Raw genomic sequence first — 21,969 nt, forward strand, 5'->3', positions numbered from 1 at the left:
GGGCCAAGAGCGTGTACACATGCTACAAGATGCACATGTGGATCGTTGACATGAGGAAGTGCCTCGTTACACGATCGACGAGGCCAGATCGAGCCACAAGCAGAGCAGTAGCGGCAAGCGTCCCAAGAAGTAGATGATGATCAGATGATCGTTTATCCTACTTAATTATGCATGTAATATATAGTTGACTTTGGTGTGTGGAAATGTCATGTGTGTAGTAGCCACCTATGTAATTATACATGTAATAGTTTACTTTGGTGTGTGCAAATGTCATGTGTGTAGTAGCCACCTATGTAATTGGATGTTTAATTTGGTTATGCAACCATGTCCTTATAAGTGTGTGTATATATATATATGTTGTTGTTCTGTATGCAATCCCAACGCACAATGATACGTCTCCAACGTATCTATAATTTATGAAGTATTCATGCTGTTATATTATCATTCTTGGATGTTTTACAATCATTTTATAGCAACTTTATATCATTTTTTGGGACTAACCTATTGACATAGTGCCTAGTGCCAGTTGTTGTTTTTTGCTTGTTTTTTACATCGCAGAAAATAAATACCAAACGGAGTCCAAACATAGAGAAACTTTTTGGAGTTTTTTTATGGACCAGAAGACACCCGGTGGGCCAAAGAAGTACCAGAGGGGACCTCTGAGGAGAGCACAACCCACCAGGGCGCCTGGGGGCCCAGGCGCGCCCAGGTGGGTTGTGCCCACCTCGGTGGCCTCCCGCACTGCCTCTTGGCCCTATAAATTCCCAAATATTCCAAAAACCCTCGGGGTAACCCTAGATTAGAAGTTCCGCCGTCGCAAGCCTCTGTGGCCATGAAAACCCAATCTAGACCCCGTTCCGGCACTCCGCCGGAGGGGGAAATCATCACCGGTGGCCATCTTCATCATCCCGGCGGCCACCATGATGAGGAGGGAGTAGTCCACCCTCGGTGCTAAGGGTTTGTACAAGTAGCTATGTGTTTAATCTCTCTCTCTCTCTCTCTCTCGTGTTCTTGGGATGTCACGATCTTGATGTATCACGGGCTTTGTTAATATAGTCGGATCATATGGTGTTTTCCGCTCTCTATCTTGTTGTGAATTGAGTTTTCCCTTTGAGATTTCATTTTATCGGATTGAATACTTTTATGGATTTGAGAACACTTGATGTATGTCTTGCTATGAATACCCGTGGTGACAATGGGGTATCATATTGATTCACTTGATATGTGTTTTGGCACTCAACTCATGGATTCCCGAGGTGACATTGGGGTAATCTATGTATAGGGGTTGATGCACGTTCTCGTCTTTTGTTTCTCCGGTAGAAATCTTGGGGCACTCTTTGAGGTTCTTTGTGTTGGATTGAGTATTATGAATCTGAATTTTCTTTGGTGTTATTTTAGTACGAACTCTTGATAGATCGACGAAAAGAATAACTTGGTGTTATTTTAGTACGAACTCTTGATAGATCGATCGGAAACAATAACTTGGTGTTACTTTTGTACGAACTCTTGGATAGATCGATTGGAAAGAATAGCTACAAACAATTTCTTCTTATGTTCTCCAATAGATAGGAACTTTGGAGTGATTCTTCATCGCACGTTGAGGGATGGTTATATGATCCAATTATATTAGCATTGTTGAGAGATTGCACTAGCGAAAGTACGGACCCTAGGCCTCATTTTCAAGCATTGCAATACCGTTTGTTCTCCGTTTTATCAATTGCTACCTTGCTATTTTTTATTGTTTGTATTACAAAAATCAATATCTAGTATCCATATTACACTTGTATCACCATCTCTTCGTCGAATTAGTGCACCTATACAAATTAGCATTGTATTTGGTGTGTTGGGGACACAAGAGACTCTTTGTTATTTGGTTGCAGGGTTGTTTGAGAGAGACCATCTTCATCCTACACCTCCCACTGATTGATAAACCTTAGGTCATCCACTTGAGGGAAAATTGCTACTGTCCTACAAAACTCTGCACTTGGAGGCCCAACACGAGTCTACAAGAATAAAGTTGCATAGTAGACATCACACAACACACACGTATTATTAGCAGCAATCGTCTGTGTTATTCTCGGTCTTCGTACACATTTCTTATTACTGACCTGTTTGCCGCATATCACACACATCTTGTTATATTGAAATGTTTCTGTTAGCTTGGCTCAACGCAAACAGTTCATCCGAGTGAACTATTTGCCCTTGTCGGCGTTCTGGGAACGGGGGTCCCCAGACTTGCCTGCCTGCGGCCCACAGCGTGACTCTACTAGCAGGCCGATATGGCCCATCTTCATCGACAAGGCATTCAAGACCCTCGCGAGGGGCCAAGCCTCGCAAGGCGGACGACACAAGACCTCCTCAGGAGCGGCCTCACCAGGCTGCCTCGCGAGGAGCGGAGAAATCAAGGCGGGGCAAACCTCGCGAGGCCCTCGTGAGGTGAGCCATGACGATCAAGATCAGGCGGGCGCCAGCGCGCGCAGCATCCTTGTTTCCTCTTTGGTGCTAAGGAGGCAGGCGCAGGCGCGGAGTACCGAGGCATCAAGCAAAGGTTTCCATATCGGTGCAATGAGACCAAGACCAGCAGGACGGCAGGACGGAGGTCACCGTGGAGCCCAAGACGGCGTCATCACCAAAGCCTTTCGCAGGCGAAGACCGCTTTTGTCAGGATAAGCTGTACTAGTTGTCCCCTTTCAAATTGGCCGTTGTTGGCTCCCTTCCCACTCAATATTTGAGGAGAGGACCAGGGCCTATTTAATTGGAACTAGCCACCACTGGGAAGGGGATCGACTCCACCTCCCATTCCCACATACACAAGCTCGCAGAGCACAAGAACACCTCAACCTCAGGAGGTTGTTCTTCCCCTTGTACTGTTCATCATCAGCCCAAGAGGCAATCTACCACCACCACACTGGAATAGGGTATTACACCACAACGGTGGCCCGAACCAGTATAAATCTTGTGTCTTTGTGTTGTGAGTTCGTCGAGTTCGTCCGCGAGATCCTAGAGAGCTAGGGCGTAGATCGATAGGGAGGAAATCTCCGCGCGCACCCCAGTGTTCGAACCTTAAGGGTTTTGCCAGAACCCGTGATCCGACATTTGGCGCGCCAGGTAGGGTGCGCTGGAGATTCCTTTCCATCGCCTCGTGTCCAGTCGCTCCGTCGTCTCCATGGCCGACACTCGCCGTGCTCGTGCTGAGCGCCGGGCTGCCCTAGCCACCCGCGTCGCTAAGACCGCTCCCGTCGGTGGGCCACCTCATCGTTCTCCGTCGCCTGCCGCCAACGCCGCCACCGGACCGGCGGGGTTCCCGGCCGGTTCCTCGTCCCATGCTCGTCGCGCCCCCATGGACGCACGGGCCGCGCTCCTCATGGCGCACGAGCTCCTGTGCTACCGCCCGGTCGACGACCTCTACGAGGACTGGCTCGACCGCATCGCCGAGCTCGTCCGCGTCGCAGGGGGCTCCCCTGCGCCGTCCCTCTCTCCGCCTCACCCTCCGCCAGCTACGGGTGATGTAGCTCACAGAGCGCCTCCACCACATCTTCCCCAAGACGGCGCCCTGGCGCCAAGGCGCGCGGCCCCACGACGCGACCCGCCGCATCCCGCGCCCGCGCACGAAGAAAGAAGCTGTAAAGAAGTCCCTCCATCGTAGGAGAACGCTCCGCCACTCCTCGCACCACCGCGCCAAGATTGTCTGCCACGGCAGGGCCCCACGCCGCTTGCCATGGCGGCACGTGGGCGTCAAGACCAAGCTCCACCTCCAAGACGGGTCCCGGCAACCACGACCGGCTATCGCGCCTTCACCCCCGAGCTGCGTAGCGTCGCCTGGCCGGGCAAGTTCAAGCCAGATCTGCCTCCTCGTTACGACGGCACCCCCGACCCCGCGGAGTTCCTGCAGCTCTACGAGCTGAGCATTGAGGCGGCCAACGGCAATGAAAAGGTCATGGCGAACTGGTTTCCCATGGCACTCAAAGACGGTGCCCGTTCGTGGCTCCTGAACCTGCCTTCCCGCTCGATCTCCTCCTGGGACGAGATGCACGACCGCTTCGTCGCCAACTTCCAGGGCACTCGTGACCACCCGCCGGCCGCGGGTTACCTGCGCCACGTCAAGCAACAACCAGGAGAGACCCTCCAAAAGTTCATCCAGCGCTTCAACAACATCCGCCTCAAGATCCCCAAGGTGACGGACGAGGCCATCATCTGCGCGTTCTCTGATGGCGTCCGTGACATCAAGATGAAGGAAGAGCTCGCTATCCATGAGGAGCTGTGCACATCTCAGGAGCTGTTCAACCTGGCCACCAAGTGCTCAAGAGATGAGGAGGGGCGCCTCTCCCTCCTCGAGCTGCCAGCCGCGGATGTGGAGGAAAAGAAAGCCAAGGCCAAGGACGTGAAGCGCAAGGGAGCAGCCGTGCTCGCAGCGGAGCCGGACACCAAGCAAGGTAGGGACCAGCCCGAGTCGTCCAAGAGCAGCTGACCGAGGCTGGGACGACCGTGGCCCGCGCCAAGAGTGGCGCGACAGGCCTCGTGAGGACTATTGGCAGGATCATCCTCGCGAGGGCGCCTGGAGGGATCAGCCTCGCGAGGATCGCCCTCAGGGCAACGCCGGTCTTCCCCCGCTGCCACCACCACCGAGAAGGAATGAAAACCACCATCAGGACGAGGGGGCTGGGGGCTTCCAGGAGCCGCGTGCTATCACCTGCATCTTGGGCGGAGCCCAGGCCCCAGCCTTGCAGCGCATCTTCAAACAGTTTGCGCGTGAGGTGAATGCAGTCCTCCCCAAGCTTGAGGCCACGCGCCCGCTCAGGTGGTCCCAGTGTGCCATCACCTTCAACTCGGCAGACCAGCTCAAGTGCGCGGCCACCGTTGGCGCTCTCCCGATGCTTTGTTCACCAGTCATTAGCAACGTGCAAGTTACCAAGACACGTTCGACAACCTCCAAGTGCCATAGGACCAGCTTCAGCCTACCAAGCCTTTCTCAGGAGTGACCGACGGCTCCACCACACCGATAGGGCAGGTCCGCCTCCCTGTCACCTTCGGAGAACGCAAGAAATACCACACCGAGCTCATCGACTTCGATGTCGCGCACATCCGTCTACCCTACAACGCCATCCTCGGGTATCCAGCCCTGGCCAAGTTCATGGAGGTGACCCATCACAGCTACAACGTCCTCAAGATGCCGGGAAGCAGCGGAATCATCACGGTCCCATGCGAAGAAAGAGACGCGGTATGCTCCCTCGAGCGTGCCTTCCAAGCTGCAGCAATCGACGACCCCGACAGCAAGGGCGAGGGCCCTCCGGAGGCCATCCCTAAGAAGAAGAAGCAGCTGCGCCGTGCCGGACCTCAGGAGGGTGGCGTCGCGGTGGAACCTCGTCAGGATCAGCACCCGCTCCAGGGGTGCCTCCCTCCGTCGCATAGGAAGGCGCGCCCAGCGCCCTCCTCGGGCAGGGCTCGGGGGCTGTCTTCTGGAGGGCCTCAGACCTTGCCAGCATCACGAGGGAGGTTCTCGGGCACCACTTGGAGGCGTGCTTCGCGGCACGTTTCCCTCAGGAGAACACAGGGTAAGGAGCGCCCACCGCGCAGGAGTTTATCACCAAGACCACTCAGGAATTGCAAGACGCAAGGGCCATGCGCGGCGACCGCCGCTCACGTGGCGCAGCTCCCCATCCAGGCGAGGATGCCGGGCTGCGCGTCTGCATCGACGTTCCAGGGCTCAAGAGCGCCGCTTCTCAGGAGCTTTTCTGGCCTTCGCGCGTGGGCCGTTGTGAGGGACCGCCACACAGCTACGTTCGCATGCCTTTCGGCCTGCCGAGCGTATCGTCAGCCTATCAGCGCAACCTGCGGCGTGTCCTGGCGGCTCAGGAGGCCAGGCACCACGCCGTCCTGGCAGAGATGGAGACGGTCCTCAGGGAACCACATGAGCCCCCAGAGCCTCCCGAGGCTCAAGGCCCCGGTGGCTCATGAGGAGCAACCCCTTCGACGCGTACCTTCAGCTGCCCCAACTCTCCTTCGTTAATAGAACAATGTGACATTTTCCAAGTTCATTCAGCTGGGAGCGCCCCTCGGGCTGCATCATTCCCAGGCGGCGTGGGTCCGTCCCTGTGGCATGTATCCCTTTTTATGTCTTTAGCTTACCCTGTTGGGGGCGCCCCTCGGGCTGCATCATCCCCAAGCCGCTCGGGCCTGACCTAGTGGCATGTACCTTCCCTGCTTTACTTAAGCCTGCTGTTCTCATGTTTAACCCACCCATGGTTATTACCTGCTCGATTGTCACCTGCCATGGGTCCACCCCTCTCTCTTGCAATTCGCTTGCGCGTTAAAAGGGGGGCTCCTGAGCATCGCGACTCAGGAGCTCTTACTGGCTCTCCAGCCCTCACCCCCTGGCCTTGACCACGGCATCGCGACCTGGCATACCAGCGGCGGCTGAGCTCACTTGAGGGCCGGGACCTGAGGACGTAGAGCACTTGTACCTAACCGTCTCGCAGGAACATACAACTATCAAAGACCCAAGACCAGGCGCAACCCGCCTTGAGGTAGGGCCTCGTGAGTCCCGCGCTGGCTCACGAGTGCCCATATGCACCTCGTCTAGCCCTGCCGTGCAAGCCACGTGTCAGGGCGGGGTTGTACACGCCCCGGGGGCTCTCCTCAGAGGGAGCCCCCCTCCCACGCACAAGTGGAAGCACCATGCTCCGCGTTGGCCGTCGACACTGCCGAGGAGTGGCTATGCCCGTGCACAAGCGGAAGCACTACGCTCCGCGGTGGTAATAAACAACTGAGCGCGGCTTCACGGTCGTACCAACCTCAGGGAGCCCCAGAGCTCAGCTTCCGGCCTCACCGCAACGCCTCCCCTCGGGAGAGCCGCGCGAGGGGGCTGGGCACGGGGGCTGTGCTCGGGTCACGCCCAAGCGTACGCCACCCAACCAGGTCTCCCGGGCCTGGGGGCTGCGCTCAGGTCACGCCCGAGCGCACGTCGCCCAAACAGGTCTCCCGGACCTGGTCGTCGCGTGCCCCTCCCGAGCTGAGCCTCGGCAAGGACAAAGGTATGGAGATTGTTTGCACGTCAAGGGGGACTCCTGAGCATCGCGACTCAGGAGCCTAACTGGTCATGTAGCCCCTCACTCCTTGGTCCGTCCTGGTCTCCGGTCGGCCCAACGGCGGTTGAGGTATGCGCGGGGCCGGGCTCTGCTGACGTAGAACATTAATCTATCCTCGCGTACTCTCCCTATAAGCTGTTTGCGCGTCAAGGGGGACTCCTGAGCATCGCGACTCAGGAGCCTAACTGGTCACGTAGCCCCTCACTCCTTGGTTCGTCCTGGTCTCCGGTCGGCCCAACGGCGGTTGAGGTATGCGCGGGGCCGGGCTCTGCCGACGCAGAACACAAAGCAGATAGGAAGAAAATTGCAAAATCTCGAAGCAAATATTACAAGACATATTGTTCTCACAATATCAAGCGCAAGTTTTAACGCCTCCACGAGGCCTGATGCATGATTGCAGGAATAAAATAGGAAAGGAGCCGCAGGTCACCCCTGAACACCATCGATGCCCGTGGGCGGCACTCCTCCCTTGGTGGCGTCGCCCCCGGCCAAGGGCGCGGAAGCAAAGCCGCGGAACTTCTTCAGCAGGGCCTCCACTTGACCTTGCACGGCTGCGGCGGCATCTGTGCAGTGCTCACCAGCCACAGGCTCCAGCAGCTCGTCAAGACGAGCGCTGGGGTCACGAAGGTGCAGGTGGCTGAAGACGCGAGACAACGCAACTGAAGAAAGGACACGAGCCTCCACCTCTGCCATGGGACCGACGCCCTCCACAACTTCCTCGAGCGCCTTCACCAAGAAGGGAAGCAGCTGGGCAGGGCCGTCCTCGTCGGTGGCCAGCGGCCTCTCCAAGCCATTCTCGTAGAGGTCTTCAGTGCCGCGCGAGACCTCTCCTCGAGATCAGCAAAGGTCGCGCGGTCCTCAGCCAGGACCTTCGCCTTGGCGTCAAGATCGGCCTCCTTCGCCTTCACCTCCCGCTCCAGCTCCTCCAGCCGGCTGCACTCAGCAGCCTGCGTCTTCTCCAGCTCCTCAAGATCGGCGTCACGGTTCTTGATGGCGTCCTCCCGGGCCCTCATCTCCTCCTCCTTCACCTGGCGGCCGCGTGCTTCTTCCGCGTGTTGGTCGTGCAGACGCTTCAGCTCGTCCTCCAGCTCTTGGCAGCGGCCGCGGGCGGCCTCGGCGTCCTTCAGTGCCGCGTCGCGGTCAACTGTGGCTTTGATGGCGCTCTGCTTCTCCTTCTCGGAGGACGCCGCGGCCTGGCTCAGCATCGCTCAGACCACCGAGTCAGAGTGAAGCCAGCCAAAGGCCAGTTCCAGGCGCCCGGCTACCAGGCGCGGGTCCGCGCCCAGAAGATCTTCCTGCAGCTGAGCCATCTCTGAAAGAACGCGCTCCAGGGCGGTGGAGGAAGCAGAAGAGCCTGGGAGTAGTGGCACGGCAGAAGGAGGAATCGACATCGTCGCCAGAGCCTGGGAGATCAAGGGCTCCGGAGCCTTTGGGACCTCCCCAGCCGAGCCGGGCACCGACACTTCCGGAGCTGGCGGGGCCACGGGGGCTGACTCCTCCTGACGATGCTCCCCTTGGCCTCGCGAGGGCGATCGGGCTGAAGAAGTGCGAGTGCTGCCGTCTCCTTTCTCCGAGGGGGGCGCGGCCGCTGTATCCTCCTTCCTTCTCTTCGCCGAAGGCGTCGGCCTGATCAACCAAGGGTGAACACCAGGAAATAGCAAGTACGAGCAGGAACAAGATGAAACTCGAACACTTACTGATCCACCGCGTCATATTCCACCCTCCGCTTGGGAAGCTTGAAGCCTGAAAGCCTCGAAGCCTGAGGTGTGGGCGCGCGAACTCCGGGAGCAGAAGACGACGCAGCAGAAGGGCCGGAGGCAGCTCCGGGCGGCGTCAAGGCGGAGGCAGCATCCCGAGGAATCAGTGACGACCTACTCCTTGTCAGGATGACGGGCAGTTCTCCCTCCTCCTGGCGGACGTCGACCTCGGCGTCGTTAGGAAGGGCGCGGAGGATTTCAGCTTTGCTCAAGGGGGAGTTTTCCCCCATCTCCTCGGGGGTTGCCTCCGAGTCCACCTCCACTTCCTCCCTCCCACGGGACTCGTCAGAAGACAGCTCCACCGGCTTCGGCGCCACAGGACCTCCAGAGGGCGTGGGCGGCACCAGCCCGCGCGCATCGAAGGTCGGCCTGGAGACCACGATTGGCTCCCAGTCCTTGCGATGGAACAAAGGAGTGAAGGCGCTCGGCGGGTACTCCTGATTGTTCCCAACCAGGAGGCGCAGGACGGCAGCCAGTTCATCGTCGGGCAGGGGCCCCGGCCTCAGGCGGGTCTTGTCTTCTTCGTCTCCAAGCTTCGACAAGGGGCGCGCACGCGCCTGGAGCGGGGCGACGCACAACATCAAGAATTCCCTCAGGAGCATGGCCCCTGTGACCTTCGCCGCCTTCGCGTTGCCCGGCTTCAGGCTGGTCTGCATCTGCGCCAACACCGATGACGCCCGCTCGTCAGCGAGCTCTGCGCGAGGCCACCCCTTGTTAAACTGGGGCGCCTCCGTCGGCAATGCCAAGCGCGGGTGGTCGTGCTTGGCGTCCATCATGACCCGTTTGGCCCGGATGTTGTCGGCTCTCTTCCCGGTGTTCGAGATCGAGTTGGCCTTGCCAGATGGGACGAAATTGGCGCACCCAGAGGCGTGTCCATCGCTGACGCGAAGGAAGAAGAGGTGGCATAGAAAAGCCATGGACGGCATCATGCCCAGATACGCCTCATAGTAGTAGGCAAAGATGGACAGGAGGAGGATAGAGTTGGGATGGAGATGCAACGCCTGCAGCCCGTAGTGGTCGAGGACCTCATAAAAGAAATCGGAAAGGGAGGAATCAACCCGGCGGTGATGCTGCTCGAGAAGAAGGGGAAGAAGGTGCTCCCCTCAGGCTCTGGCGCGTCGGAGGCAAGCCGAAGTTCCGTCTTCCCCCATTCATTGCTCTCCCCCGCCGTCAGCAAGCGCGTGGAGGCGAGGCTCTTCTCTGTGATGTTGGGCACCTCAAGAGCTGGCTCATACCAAGTCGGCGCCGAGGAGGGCTTGACCTTGTGCGGCGCCATTAGTCGCAAATGCGGAGCAAGATTAGAGCAGATCTGGAGGTATCGGTAGCAAGGAGCGAGAAAGGGGATCTGAGGCAAGGCGAAGGGGAACAATGAAGGCAAACGCTGTCTGCGCCAGCCTTTTGTCAAGTCAAGCAGTTGCCGAGGCAGCGTGGGGAAGCGGAGACGCCCACATCCAATCAACCGCCACGCGTCAACCGAGGCCGCATGCTTTTGGAGCCCGCGGTTCTCCGCGCTTGACCTTTGGCTTTGCCTGGAAGCCAAGCCCGAGCGCGCCTTGCGCCTGGGGGCTACTGTCGTTGTTCTGGGAACGGGGGTCCGCAGACTTGCCTACCTGCGGCCCACAGCGTGGCTATGCTAGCAGGCTGGTACGACCCATCTTCATCGACAAGGCATTCAAGACCCTCGCGAGGGGCCAAGCCTCGCGAGGTGGACGACACAAGACCTCCTCAGGAGCGGCCTCACCAGGCTGCCTCGCGAGGAGCAGAGAAATCAAGGCGGGGCAAACCTCGTGAGGCTCTTGTGATGTGAGCCATGACGATTAAGATCAGGCGGGCGCCAGCGCGTGCAGCGTCCTTGTTTCCTCTTTGGCGCTAAGGAGGCAGGCGCAGGCGCGGAGTACCAAGGCATCAAGCAAAGGTTTCCATATCGGTGCAACGAGACCAAGACCAGCAAGACGGCAGGACGGAGGTCATCGTGGGGCCCAAGACGATGTCATCACCAGAGCCTCGCAGGCGAAGACCGCTTTTGTCAGGATAAGCTGTACTAGTTGTCCCCTTTCGCCGTTGTTGGCTCCCTTCCCGCTCAATATTTGGGGAGAGGACCAGGGCCTATTTAATTGGAACTAGCCACCACTGGGAAGGGGATCGACTCCACCTCCCATTCCCACATACACAAGCTCGCAGAGCACAAGAACACCTCAACCTCAGGAGGCTGTTCTGCCCCTTGTACTGTTCATCATCAGCCCAAGAGGCAATCCACCACCACCACACTGGAGTACGGTATTACACCACAACGGTGGCCCGAACCAGTATAAATATTGTGTCTTTGTGTTGTGAGTTCGTCGAGTTCGTCCGCGAGATCTTAGAGAGCTAGGGCGTAGATCGGTAGGGAGGAAATCTTTTATGGTCATGCACCTTTGATGAATTGTCTATTCTTGTTGAATCTCGATCGTAGTGATACACATATTCATAATATTGATGCCAAAAGATGCAAAGTTGATAATGATAGTGCAACATACTTGTGGCACTGCCGTTTAGGTCATATTTGTGTAAAGCGCATGAAGAAACTCCATGCGGATGGGCTTCTGGAATCACTTGATTATGAATCATTTGATACTTGCGAACCATGCCTCATGGGTAAGATGACTAAAACTCCGTTCTCCGGAACAATGGAGAGAGATAATGATACATATCGATGTATGCAGTCCGATGAGTGTTGAGGCACGCGGCGAGTATCGTTATTTTCTAACCTTTACAGATGATTTGAGTAGGTATGGGTATATCTACTTAATGGAACAAAAATCTGAAACATTTGAAAAGTGCAAAGAATTTCAGAGTGAAGTAGAGAATTCATAACAAGAAAATAAATTTCTACGATCTGATCATGGACGTGAATATTTGAGTTACGAGTTTGGCCTTCATTTAAAACAATGTGGAATTGTTTCACAACTCACGCCACCTGGAACACCACAGCGTAATGGTGTGTCCGAATGTCGCAATTGTACTTTATTAGATATGGTGCGTTATATGATGTCTCTTACCGATTTGCCTTTATCATTTTGGGGTTATGCATTAGAGACAGCCGCATTCACGTTAAATAGGGCACCATCTAAATCGGTTGAGATGACACTGTATGAACTATGGTTTGGCCAGAAACCTAAGCTATCGTTTCTTAAAGTTTGGGGATGCGACGCTTATGTAAAAAGGCTTCAGCCTGATAAGCTCGAACCCAAATCGGAGAAGTGCGTCTTCATATGATACCCTGAGGAAACTATTGGGTACGCCTTCTACCACAGATCCGAAGGCAAGAGATCTTTGTTGCCAAGAATGGGTCCTTTCTAGAGAAGGAGTTTGTCTCCAAAAAAGTGAGTGGGAGGAAAGTAGAACTTGGTGAGGTAATTGTACCTTCTCTCAAATTGGAAAGTAGCACATTAGAGAAAACCGATCCCATGATGCCTACACCAACTAGAGAGGAAGCTAATGATGATGATCATGAAACTTCAGATCAAGTTACTATAGGACCTCGTAGGTCGACCAGAACACGTTCCGCACCAGAGTGGTATGGTAATCATGTCCGAGAAGTCATGTTAGTAGACCACAGCGAACCTACAAACTATGAAGAAGCTATGATGAGCCCAGATTCTGATAAATGGCTTGAGGCCATGAAATCTGAGATAGGATCCATGTATGAGAACAAAGTGTGGACTTTGGTGGACTTGCCCGATGATCGGCAAGCCATTGAGAATAAATGGGTCTTCAAGAAGAAGACAGACACTGATGGTAATGTCCTTATCTACAAAGGTCGACTTGTTGCAAAAGGTTTTCGACAAGTTGAAGGGGTTGACTACGATGAAACTTGCTCACCCGTAGCGATACTTAAGTCTGTCCAAATCATGTTAGCAATTGCTGCATTTTATGATTATGAAATCTGGCAAATGGATGTCAAAACTGCATTCCTTAATGGATTTCTTAAAGAAGAGCTGTATATGATGCAACCAGAAGGTTTTTTCTATCCTAAAGGTGCTAACAAAGTGTGCAAGCTCCAGCGATCCATCTATGGACTGGTGCAAGCATCTCGGAGTTGGAATATACGCTTTGATGAGGTGATCAAAGCATATGGTTTTATACAGACTTACGGTGAAGCCTGTATTTACAAGAAAGTGAGTGGGAGCTCTGTAGCATTTCTGATATTATATGTGCATGACATATTGTTGATTGGAAATGATATAGAATTTCTAGATAGCATAAAAAGATACTTGAATAAGAATTTTTCAATGAAAGACCTCGGTGAAGCTGCTTATATATTGGGCATCAAGATCTATAGGGATAGATCAAGACGCTTAATAGGACTTTCACAAAGCACATACCTTGACAAAGTTCTGAAGAAGTTCAAAATGGACCAGTCAAAGAAAGGGTTCTTGCGTGTGTTGCAAGGTGTGAAATTGAGTCAGACTCAAAGCCCGACCACGACAGAAGATAGAGAGAGAATGAAAGTCATTCCTTATGCCTCAGCCATAGGCTCTATAATGTATTCCATGTTGTGTACCAAACCTGATGTGTGCCTTGCCATAACTTTGGCAGGGAGGTACCAAATTAATCCAGGAGTAGATCACTGGACTGCGGTCAAGAACATCCTGAAGTACCTGAAAAGGACCAAGGATATGTTTCTCGTTTATGGAGGTGATGAAGAGCTTGTCGTAAAAGGTTACATCGATGCTAGCTTCGACACTGTTCCGGATAACTCTAAGTCACAAACCGGATGCGTATTTATATTGAATGGTGGAGCTGTCAGTTGGTGCAGTTCCAAGCAGAGCGTCGTGGCGGGATCTATGTGTGAAGCGGAGTACATAGCTGCTTCGGAAGCAGCACATGAAGGAGTCTGGATGAAGGAGTTCATATCCGATCTGGGTGTAATACACAGTGCATCGGGTCTAATGAAAATCTTTTGTGACAACGCTGGAGCAATTGCCTTAGCGAAGGAATCTAGGTTTCACAATAGAACCAAACACATCAAGAGACGCTTCAACTCCATTCATGAAAAGGTTATGGATGGAGACATAGAAATTTGCAAAGTACATAGGGATCTAAATGTTGCAGACCCGTTGACTAAACCTCTTCCGTGAGCAAAACATGATCAACACCAAGGCTCGATGGGTGTTAGATTCATTACAATGTAATCTAGATTATTGACTCTAGTGCAAGTGGGAGACTGATGGAAATATGCCCTAGAGGCAATAATAAAGTTGTTATTATTATATTTCTTTATTCATGATAAAGGTTTATTATTCATGCTAGAATTGTATTGATTGGAAACTTAAATACATGTGTGGGTACATAAACAAATACCATGTCCCTAGTAAGCCTCTACTAGACTAGCTCGTTGATCAAAGATGGTTAAGGTTTCCTAACCATGGACATGTGTTGTCACTTGATAATGGGATCACATCATTAGGAGAATGATGTGATGGACAAGACCCATCTGTTATCTTAGCATATATGATCAATCAGTTTATTGCTATTGCTTTCTTAATGTCAAATACATATTACTTCAACCATGAGATCATGCAACTCCAGGATACCGGAGGAATACCTTGTGTGATATCAAACGTCACAACGTAACTGGGTGATTATAAAGATGCTCTACAGGTATCTCCAAAGGTGTCTTTTGAGTTGGCATGGACCGAGATTGGGATTTGTCACTCCGTGTATCAGAGAGGTATCTCTAGGCCCTCTCGGTAATACACATCATAAGAAGCTTGCAAGCAAAGTGACTAAGGAGTTAGTTATGAGATGATGTATTACGGAACGAGTAAAGAGACTTGCCAGTAATGAGATTGAACTAGGTATGAAGATACCGACGATCGAATCTCTGGCAAGTAACATACCGACAGACAAAGGGAATTATGTATGTTGTCATAAAGGTTCGACTGATAAAGATCTTCATAGAATATGTAGGAACCAATATGGGCATTGAGGTTCCGCTATTGGTTATTGATCGAAGAGGTGTCTCGGTCATTTCTACATCGTTCTCGAACCCGTAGGGTCCGCACGCTTAACGTTCATTGACGATATAGTATTATATGAGTTATGCGAGTTGATGACCGAATGTTGTTCGGAGTCCCAGATGAGATCACAGACATGACGAGGAGCCCCGGAATGGTCTGGAGGTAAATATTGAAATATAGGACAATGTTATTTGGTCACCGGAAAGGTTTCGGAATGTATCGGGTAGTCATCGGATCACCGGAAGGGGTTCCGGGAGGCCCCACGAAGTTATTGGGCCATATGTGCCAAAAGAGGGGAGCACACCAGCCCACAAGGTGCTGGCGCGCCCCACCTCTAGGCTGCCGGCCCTATGGAAGGAAAGGAGGAGGGCTAGCCCCTCCTGCCTTCCCTCCACCTAAGAGAAAGGAGAGGGGGGCACCCCCTCCTGCCTTCCCCCCGAGCGCCCAAGAAGGAAGGAGGGCCGAGGCCAGGGTAGGAGCCCAAGGTGGCCACTGACCCCTTGGGGGAGCCCTAGGCTGCCTCCCCTCCTCCCCCACCTATATATATGTGTGGAGGGAGAGGGACAACACACACTACGATCCCCAAGCCGTGTGTAGTGCCCCCCTCTCTCTAGTTCATCCTTGGTCATATTTTCGTAGTGCTCGGTGAAGCCCTACAGAGATAGTTGCATCACCACTGTCACCACGCCGTCGTGCTGCCGGAGGTCATCTACTACTTTGCCTGGCTTGCTGGATTAAGAAGGCAAGGACGTCATCGAGTTGAACGTGCGCTGAACGCGGAGGTGCCGTACGTTCGGTACTTGATCGGGCGGATCATGAAGGTGTATGACTACATCAACCGCGTTGATAAACGCTTCTGCTAAACGGTCTATGATGGTACATAGACATACTCTCCCCTATCGTAGCTATGCATCTCCATGAATAGCTCTTGCGTGTCCGTAGAATTATTTTTTCCATGCAACGTTCCCCAACATCCTCAGGGTTGCCTCTAGCAGATATGTCATCTGGTCATGATTTGACTTGAGGTTGGCTATTGGAGCACTGGGTGTTGTGGCCTCTTGAGCTGCTTTTGCTGCTGCTGCTGCTGCCTGGATCTTCTCTTGAGCCTCAACATATGTGGATTGTGAAGGATCCTTCACCACCACATTATCCTCAAACTCAGGCTAAAGAGGGAGATGCTCACGATCAAGTAGATATGTGATCGTTCCAACCTTGGATTTGATGAGCATCTGAATGTGTGGAGCATATCCACAAGATATTTTCTGGTCAGAAGCTGTCCTCTTGACCGTCTCAACAATCAAACTCATGACTTTGAACTTCTGAGGGGTGTCAAACAAATGCAGCAGGTTGATGTCGTGGTCACGTATCATCTTGTCATCTCTAGACTTGGACAAAAGAGTATGCCTCAAGATAGTGTTTGTGGTGGCCAACCCAGCTAACAAGTGCTTTACTGAGCCAAGCTTATTACTCTCAAGAACCTTGGGAGGGATTTCCTTGTACATGTTTGCCATAGTGTTGTGATCCATCGTAGGCTTCCCGTACACATCAATGGCATTTCTTCCTCCTCGGGAGCACCAAGAAGTGCAACCCACACAGAGATGGTTGACTGATACTTGGAACCCTCAGTCATCCATGTAATCCTCCGATCTGGATGGAAATGAGTTGTGGAGTAGAATTGCATGATCATCTCATCGTTCCTCTTGGTGAGCTTCTGACCAACAAACTTGTCAACACATGCAAGTCTAAAACTCTCATGAACGTGGGGGAAATAGTCTTCATTTGCATCAATGTATTTCCAGTCCACCCAATTCATTTCACTGACGATGGGCTTCTTGTCAAGCAGCACAGTCTCATACAAATCTTATTGTTCTATGCTGTCGAAGCCACAATCACAAGCAGTCCTCCTCTTGAGAGAATAGGGATCAATCTTCCTCCATTCTCTCAATCCCTTATCCTTCTTGAGCATCATGTTTTCAGCAATAGGATGAGCATTATCATGATCTGGGATCTTGGGCTTCAACTTCCTGAGCACTAGTGGCTCCTCATCAACCTCAACTTCAGGCACTGGGGCCTTGTTCTTATCAGTAGCAGAGATATTGCTTGTAGAACTCTTAGGTGCAACAGCTTTGGGCTTGGACTTGGGCTTAGAGGGAACAACTATCTTCATAGCATCTGACATCAGTTTATGTGTCTTTGCTGGAGGTGTTTCAGCTTCTGGTTCTTCTTCCTCCCCCTCCTCATCAATCATCATGGAGGGTCTTCCAATCACTCTAGCCATTGTCTTCCTCATCCTCTTTTTCTTCTTACTGGCATCACCTTCTGCAACACTTGGCTCCTCCAAGGTGAATATCATTGTTTCCCTTGGAGCTGAGGATTTGCGTGCCGTTGACATAGGGACTCTCCTTACAGCAGTCCTTTCCTTGGCACTGGGCCTAGTACTATCAGAAGTATCATATTCCTTCCTCAACACCGCCTTCTTCTATGATGTGGCCTCACTAGCCACAAAGTATTCATCCTCATCATCTGAGATTCTCTTGTTTGTTTGTCCTTGTGGCAGCCTTTGGCAGATCTGGAAAGCTCCTAATGCCCTCATAGTAGCTCTCATCGGGACTGGTGAAAGTGCATGTAGTCCCCATGTGTGGTTTTGGTAATTAAATACAATCCTAATGGACTAATGTTTGCATTGAGTTATACATTTGAAGGAAAGTCCCATTGGCAATGCATGAAGAATATTAGATGAATTGAAGGATGTAATCCATCAATACACACATATGCATTGAGACTTGATAATGAATGACAATTCTTATGAAGAAACAAAGGCATCAAGTGACATTTGAAAGCTTGTTCCATGGGTAATGCAATAAGAAGATTGAATGAATTCGAAATGAATGTGTCGGAATCGGGGCTCCACGGACCCAATCAAGGTTCAAACTCTGGGGCGTGTGCGAAGATCTAGCCTAGCTGCAGCCTCAAGATCATCGCCCCATGGCTTGGCCTCATCGAGCTCGTGCTAGTGGGGAAAGGAGATGAACACAGAGATTTACCCAGGTTTGGGCCACCTTGCAGTGTAAAACCCTACTCCTTCTTTGTGGTGGATTGTGATACGTCTCCAACGTTTCTATAATTTTTGATTGTTCGATGCTATTATATTATCTGTTTTGGATGTTTTATATGCATTAATATGCTATTTTATATTATTTTTGGGACTAACTTATAAACCTAGAGCCCAGTGATAGTTTCTGTTTTGTCCTTGTTTTTGAGTTCTGCACAAAAGGAATACCAAACGGAGTCCAAACGGAATAAAAATTTCATGATGATTTTTCTTGGACCAAAAGACACCCCGGAGACTTGGATTTCAAGTCAGAGGAGCCACGAGGCGGCGACAAGGGGGGAGGGCGCGCCCCCTAACTTGTGGGTCCCTCGATGACGCTCTGACCTAGATCTTTCTCCTATATATTCACATATATTCCCAAACCACCAGAAGTATCCACGAAAACACTTTTCCACCGCCGCAACCTTCTGTTCCCGTGAGATCCCATCTTGGGGCCTTTTCCGGCATCCTACCGGAGGGGGATTCGATCACGGGGGGCATCTACATCAACCCTATTGCCCTTCTGATGAAGCGTGAGTAGTTTACCACAGACCTACGGGTCCATAGCTAGTAGCTAGATGGCTTCTTCTCTCTCTTTGATTCTCAATGCCATGTTCTCCTTGATGTTCTTGGAGATCTATCCGATGAATTGTGGATTTATGATCAGCTTATCTATGAATATTATTTGAATCTTCTCTGAATTCTTTTATGCATGATTTGATATCTTTGTAATTCTCTTCGAACTATCAGTTTGGTTTGGCCAACTAGATTGGTTTTTCTTGCAATGGGAGAAGTGCTTAGCTTTGGGTTCAATCTTGCGGTGTCCTCACCTAGTGACAAAGTAGGGTAGCGAGGCACATATTGTATTGTTGCCATCGAGGATAAAAAGATGGGGTTTACATCATATTGCTTGAGTTTATTCCTCTACATCATGTCATCTTACTTAAAGCATTACTCTGATCTTTATGAACTTAATACTCTAGATGCAGGCAGGAGACGGTCGATGTGTGGAGTAATAGTAGTAGATGAAGGCAGGAGTCGGTCTACTTGACACGGACGTGATGCCTATATTACATAATCATTGCCTTGGATATCGTCATAACTTTGGGCTTTTCTATCAATTTCTCGACAGTAATTTGTTCACCCACGTATTATTTGCTATCTTGAGAGAAGCCTCTAGTGAAACCTATGGCCCCTGGGTCTATTTCCATCATATAAGTTGCGGATCTACTATTTTGTAATATTTTATTTTCAGGTCTATAAACCAAAACCCCCCCAAAATATTTACTTTATCTTTTGTTATTTTTATCTATCTCTATCAGATCTCACCTTTGCAAGTGACCGTGAAGGGATTGACAACCCCTTTATCGCGTTGGGTGCAAGTGTTTGATTGTTTGTGCAGGTATTCGTGATTTGTGCGTTCTTCTCCTACTGGATTGATACATTGGTTCTCTTACTGAGGGAAATACTTATCTCTACTTTGCTGCATCACCCTTTCCTCTTCAAGGGAAAAACCAACGCAAGCTCAAGAAGTAGGAGGAAGAGTTTCTGGCGCTGTTGCCGGGGAGATCTACGCCAAGTCAAGACATACCAAGTACCCATCATAAAACTCTCATCTCTTGCATTACATTATTCGCCATTTGCCTCTCGTTTTCCTCTCCCCCATTTCTAAACGATTTTCGAAAAGATTTTCCCTTTTCTTTGCATCTCTTCCGTTCGTATTTTTTGTTTGCTTTTTATTTGCTCGTGTGTTATATTGAAAACCAAATTGTGTGAATTTTCCAATACTAATAACAATGATTTTATTAGTACTCCGATTGCTCCCGCCACTAGTGCGGAATCTTATGAAATTAATGCCGCTTTGCTGAATCTTGTTATGAAAGATCAATTTTCCGGCCTTCCTAGTGAAGATGCTGCATCCCATCTGAATAATTTCGTTGTGTTGTGTGATATGAAAAAGAATAAGTATGTGGATAATGATATTGTTAATTTGAAGCTATTTCCGTTTCCACTTCAAGATCGTGCTAAAACTTTGTTTTTGTCTTTGCCTAAAAATAGTATTGTTTCATGGAATAAGTGTAAAGATGCTTTTATTTCCAAGTATTTTCCCCTGCTAAGATCATCTCCCTTAGGAATGATATTATGAATTTTAAGCAACTTGATCATGAACATGTTGCACAATCTTGGGAGAGGATGAAATTGATGATACGAAATTGCCCTACTCATGGTTTTGAATTTGTGGATGATTATACAAAAAATTTATGCCAGGTTGAATTTTGCTTCTATAAATCTTTTAGATTCGGCCGCGGGAGGTACTTTTATGGAAATTACTTTAGGAGAAGCTACTAAACTCCTAGATAATATTATGGTTAATTATTCTCAATGGCATACCGAAAGATCTTCCACTAGTAAAAAAGTGCATGCGATTGAAGAGATTAATGTTTTGAGTTGAAAGATGGATGAACTTATGAAATTATTTGCTAGAAAGAGTGCTCCTATTGATCCTAATGATATGCCTTTGTCTACTTTGATTGAAAATAATAATGAATCTATGGATGTGAATTTTGTTGATAGGAACAATTTTGGTAATAACGCGTATAGAGGTAATTTTAATCCTATCTCGTTTCCTAGTAATTCCTCTAATAATTATGGTAATTCCTACAACAATTCTTATGGAAATTATAATAAGATGCCCTCTGATTTTGAGAGTAGTGTTAAATAGTTTATGAGTTCGCAAAAAAATTCAATGCTTTCGTTGAATAAAAATTGCTTAAGATTGATGATTTGGCTAGGAACATGGATAAAATTTCTTTTGATGTTGACTCTTTGAAAATTAGATCTATGCCACCCAAGCATGATATCAATGAATCTCTAAAGGCTATGAGAATCTCCATTGATGAGTGAAGAAAGAACCGCTAACATGCGTGCTAAGCGAGATTGGTTTGCAAAAGCGTGTTCTTCTAGTTTTTGTGAAAATAATGATGAAGATCTTAAAGTGATTGATGTGAATCCTAGTGAATATTTGTTTTCCAATATAAATCTTGGTAAATATGGGACTGGAGATGAGTCAACTTTATCTTAAAGGCGTCCCAATGATTCAGAGTTTTTAGATCTTGATGCAAAAATTGATAAAAGTGGGATTGTAGAGGTCAAAACTTTAAGTAGCGATGAACCCACTCTTTTGGATTTTAAGTAATTTAATTATGATAATTGTTATTTAATAGATTTTATTTCCTTGTTGCAATCCATGTTAAATTCTCCTCATGCTTATAATCAAAACAAAGCTTTTACTAAACATATCGTTGATGCTATGATGAAATATTTTGAAGAAAAGCTTGAATTGGAAGTTTCTATCCCTAGAAAACTTTATGATGAGTGGGAACCTACTATTAAGATTAAAATTGAAGATTATGAGTGCCATGCTTTGTGTGATTTGGGTGCTAGCGTTTTGATGATTCCAAAAATTTTATGTGATGTGTTAGGTTTCCGTGAATTTAATGATTGTTCTTTAAATTTGCATCTTGCGGATTCCACTATTAAGAAACCTATGGGAAGGATTAATGATGTTATTATTGTTGCAAATAGGAATTATGTGCTCGTAGATTTGATTGTTCTTGATATAGATTGCAATCCTACATGTCCTATTATTCTTGGTAGACCTTTCCTTGAAACGATTGGTGCAATTATTGAGATGAAAGAAGGAAACATTAGATTTGAATTTACGTTAAGGAAGGGCATGGAACACTTTCCTAGAAAGAAAATTAAGTTGCCATATGAATCTATTATGAGAGCTACTTATGGATGGCATACCAAAGATGACAATACCTAGATCTATGTGTTTTTATGCCTAGCTAAGGGCGTTAAACAATAGCGCTTGTTGGGAGGCAACCCAATTTTATTTTTGTGTGTTTTTTTCCTACTGTTCTTGAATAAAATACACATTATTACCTCTGTAGTAATTGTGTTTTGGTGTTTTAATTAGTGTTTGTGCCAAGTAAGACCTTTGGGATAGCTTACGGTGATACTTGATTTGA

Source organism: Aegilops tauschii, chromosome 2 (assembly GCF_002575655.3).
Source record: "Aegilops tauschii subsp. strangulata cultivar AL8/78 chromosome 2, Aet v6.0, whole genome shotgun sequence".
NCBI classification, from domain to species: Eukaryota; Viridiplantae; Streptophyta; class Magnoliopsida; order Poales; family Poaceae; genus Aegilops; species Aegilops tauschii.